We start from the raw sequence: 5,118 nt of genomic DNA on the forward strand, positions 1-5,118 counted from the left end.
AGTATCTGATGTCATATTTGAACTCAGGTCTTCCTGACTATAAGCCTGGTACATTATAGCCTATCTCACCTAGCTGCCTCATATTTGCTCAGTGTGCTACAAATCCAATCAATGAAGCTTTACAAAAAAAAAAAGGAGGGGGTGGGGAGAGGGATAAGGCAGTTTACCTAATTCCTTTTAATTAGACAAGATAGTGAAAAACAAAGAAGAAAAAGGAACAGAAATTGTGACATCTATAATGCAAAGAAAACAAAATTCAAGAAGACAGTAGTAAAAACCCCTGTCCTCAAATGTCTATGCATAAATGCTCCAAATTCAAGCAATAAATAAAAAAATAAAAAAAACAAGTTCTAAATGCAAGGTGTCAAATTTGTCTTAATAGATATCATTGATACTTAACAGGATGATAAACATGATTGGACTATGGCTCTTATTCAAAAGAAACAGGATATATAAAGAGTAGTTTATGTATGAGGAAGGCATATTAATATGAAGAAATCCAAGAACCAGAAAGGGAAAAAGATGTAGATGAAAAGAAAAACAGAAAATTATATTGTAATTGTAGTACAGTCTACCTGGACAAAAAGAAGAAATAGATGAAGAGTTCAGAAAACAAATCACAAACCTGATATAGAGGAATACTATAGTAATTATGAATGACTTTAATTTTCTAGTCTGCTGGAGTTATCTACATCGAGTAGAGTAGCTAATAGATTTTTTGTTATGTCTTGGTAATAATTTCATCTTCCAAAAAGTTTAGGAAGTGTCAAAGAGTGTCAGAAATGCTAAGTAGGATGAACTAAAATATGACAAAAAGAGTTTTTTGATCTATACTGGGATAAGTATCAAAGAAGTAATGGGACATTTGCTTAACAATGGATGAAACAATGATAACTGGCAAAAGAAAAATGACTATTTGTTTAAATCTTTCATAAATATCAGATAGGAAAAGTATGGAGACAGATGGAGACAGAAGGACAGACACAGAGACAGAAGCAGAGAGACAAAGAGAAACAGATGGAGAAATGTTGAAATTTTAGTGGACTTCAACAACAATATGAGTCAGTAATGCAATGTGATTTCAATCAGGAAAACAAATGAGATCTTAATTTCATTTAGAGAAAAATGGTTTTCAGGAATAATAAGTAATACACTCTATATATTCTCTACATTGTCCTCTGCTTTCATTAGTTGTCATCTGAAGCATTGTTTTCAGTTTAGGGCACCACAATTTAAAAAAATGATTTTGATAAACTATAGAATATGTTGAGGAAGACATTGGGGATGGCACAAGACATTATATCTATGATATATGTGATTCTCTTGAAGGAATTTAACATGTTTAATGTTGAAAAAAGAGCAGTGTGAGGAAGTGAGGAGAGAGTTAGATGCCTTCAAGGATTATCTTGTAAAGGAGAGATTAGACTGGTTCTGTTTGTTCCAAGAGAGACAAACTAGAAGCAATAGTGGGATATTACAAAAGGGTAAATCTAAGCTTGAGTGAAATGAATTGCCTATAAAGGTGGTGGAACTTCCCTCCTTAAATCCTGAAACAGAGGCTTCTTAAATTGATTACTTGTTGGCTATATTATAATAAGCATTCATTGTGAATATGAGTTTGACTAGATAGCTGCTAAAGTCTCAACTATCAAATACTATGATTTTGAAGTTTATTTCTAAAAGGAATATTTAAGGTAAAAGCAAATGGCTAAAAATTGCAAATTAATTTGGTTTGAAACCTATGGTTTCACTGGTATAAGGAAACTCCCTGTGCCAAAAGCAGATGAATAACTCTGCATTTTAAAGGATCAAATAACCATAGACCTAGAGGTATCCTTAAAGGCCTTTTTAATCCAATCTTTAATTTAACATATGAAGAAACTAAGTTTAATGGCAATTTTCCCAAAATAATATAATTAATATATGTCAGAGGCAGGATTTGAACTCATTTCTTGTTAAGACCATCTCTCTGAGTCTGATTCTTTTTGTACAGCAAAATAATGGTTTGGTCATGTATACTTATTGTGTATCTAATTTATATTTTAATATATTTAACATCTACTGGTCATCCTGCCATCTGGGGGAGGGGGTGGGGGGTAAGAGGTGAAAAATTGGAACAAGAGGTTTGGCAATTGTTAATGCTGTAAAATTAACCATGCATATAACCTGTAAATAAAAGGCTATTAAATAAAAATAAAAAAAGACCATCTCTCTGAGCACTGGATGCTACATAGTAAATACAGATTTAATTTGTTAAAATATTTGTTATATCAATTTATTTAATTAACCATATTCTAAAGGGTAAAAACATAAGTCTAAGTAATATCAAATGACTTATTTCATACCAATACCAATAACAAACAATAACATCTAACATCCAATCCTGCTTATTCAGTATAAATATCATTATTCTAATTTTGCAGAAGACAGAAATGAGAGTCAGAGTGGTTACATGCCACCAGATAATTCATAAAACTACCATATATAAAATTCAATATTTTCCCCAAGGATTTTGAAAATATTTTTACATTTTCTATCACATAAACTAATTTTTTATTTCATAATATTGTACTATTACACAAATATAATGAGATTTAACAATTAATACAAATACACCTTTATAGAGCTGCTTTCTTCAGCTCTGGGCAATACTAACAATGGGGGAAAGTTCTGGATTTGGAAGCAGAATATATTGTTTCAAATCTGTTCTAACTACCTGTGTGATTCCCATTTATAAAATGAAAGTTAGATCAGATGCTTAAAGTGTTTTCCTCTCCATTCGTCCCTTCCTCCTCTTCCTCCCTCTGTTTCCCTCTTTTTCTCTGTCACAATAAAGATCTGCAAAAGGTAACTGGGACCCAAAAACTATTATTAATAGCTGGATATGAGCTACTAATAGGGCAATTAGGCAGCAGCATTGCCATGAGATCTACTGTTATTTGTTTTGAGTATTTTAGTTATTCTCAAAATATGAAAAGAAAAAAAAATTAAGCAGAAAGATTTTTTAAATGGCCTATATTGGCAATAAGTGATTCTACATGCTTACCTGAAAAGAAATTCATCAAAAGGAAGGCATTTCATTTTCTCTCAAAGATTAAGACAGCAATAGCATAATGATGAATAGTCACACAAAAATTCATCCTGCTTACTCAGTATCATGCAGTGACTATCAATCTGGATCATCCATTTCTGCCTTCACTCATCTCCTAGATTCTTTGTTTGAAAGGACATGGGATTGACATAAATGGAGAATCATCTTAAACAGCAGCTTTTTCACAGAATTTAGTGATGTTTTTATTTGCTAATAGGATCATAGTTTCAGAACTGGAAGACACCTCAGGTCCAAACTTATTACTTTACAGATGAAGAAACCGAGTCACAAATATTTTAAGTGACTGACCAGGGTCACATATCATAGCCATTTTTCTGTATGAAACAATTTCACATCCAACCTGAATATGATGCAAAGCAAAACTCAAGCACAGCTGCCAAAGCAGTTGTACATCCAGAGATTCTTATTTTCTTTCCCATTGTGGTCAACCAAGAGCTACAGATTTCAATCCTGGGTTACATTTGTATAGAACTGTGTCATATTACAAACGAAAAAAATCTCCAAAAGAGGATTCTAATCTCCACCCTTGAGTAGCCCTCTTCACTACCTATTACTATGCTTGGTTTACATAAATTAGGTTCAAACAAAGGACTTCTCATAAATTATATTCTTTGGCTCATGACCCAGAATTTTCCTTGAGAACATGAGAATTTGACTCTTGTATAGGTCTCAAAATGGAAAAGGGCACTCAGCTCTCCTAAAATGCTTCAGGCTTACTCCACATCAAATATCAGATGGGATTTATTTAACCCAATGGAAAACACAATATACAAAGCACTCACACACCTGAACTACTGAATAGTTCAAAACAATGTTGTTTTTTTTCTTGTTCACTGAGCTTTCACTTTCTCTAGAAAACTATATAATCTCTAAATTTATAGTGTTACCCTCACCTTTAGCAAAGAGAGAGGATGGGGAAGAGACAGAGACAAAAAGAGAAACAGACAAAGACATAGGAAAAAAACAGAGACAAAGAGATAGAGGCAGAGACAGATGAGAGACAGAGATAGATACAGAGAAAAAGAAACACACAGAGACAGAGACAGAAAGAGGCAGTGAGAGAGAGGCATAGAGAGAGAGAAGAGTCAGAGAAAGAAACAGAGACACAGAAAGAGACAGAAATAGAGAAACAGAGAGAGGCAAAGAGACGAGAGAGAGAGAGAGAGAAAGAGAGAGAGAGAGAGAGAGAGAGAGAGAGAGAGAGAGAGAGAGAGAGAGAGAGTGAGTTCTCCAGTGATTCTATTGCTAGGGATCAATATAGATATTTCCTCTTGGCTGAGTCTATAGAAGACACTACAGAGTTAAACCTTTCCCCCAAGACTTCACATTCCATATAACATAGTTTTAGTGATGGACATAATCCAACTTTACCCCTTTCACATCATTTTTTCATCCTTTAATATTCCTCATTCTTGCTTAGTCCTGAAAATCTTCAACTTGATGTAAAGATTAGTATTGTCCAGTAATTTCTACTCTATATAGGAGGCTTGAATGTGATCTCTATCTATTTGTCCAGGAACCATTCAATCATTAACTGTTATTCTGCTCTTGCCATTCCTTTGACCTTGTAACTTCTGATTTGGATCAGGGACTCTTCAGTTTTAACAATATATATTTTTTCAGTCACATGGTTCCTTGAAAAAGGGAATATAGATTCAAATTGGGTATAAGTTTTAAGGAGGCAGACCCAAACAAATCAACAGACTACAAAGAAGCAAAGAAAAAGTATTTACTTTTTGTCCTCTCTAAAACTGCTCAAGGGTTTATCTTTTGGGGCCATTTTCTCTCCATTCTTTGTTTCTTTGTTTCCTTTCTTTTTCATTCTCTTCTTCCCTTTCCTTCTTTCCTTTACTTTTCCTCTCTCCTTTTCTATAATAAAGTAGTCAGCTGACTTCCTTATATGTTGTTGACGTTTTTAAATTTAATTTTGTTTTGTTTCTTAAGCAAAACTACTGAAAATGGAGAAGTGAAGTGATTTACCCAGAATTACAAAGGTAGTGAAATAT

This window comes from Sarcophilus harrisii, chromosome 6 (assembly GCF_902635505.1).
Source record: "Sarcophilus harrisii chromosome 6, mSarHar1.11, whole genome shotgun sequence".
Lineage (NCBI taxonomy): Eukaryota > Metazoa > Chordata > Mammalia > Dasyuromorphia > Dasyuridae > Sarcophilus > Sarcophilus harrisii.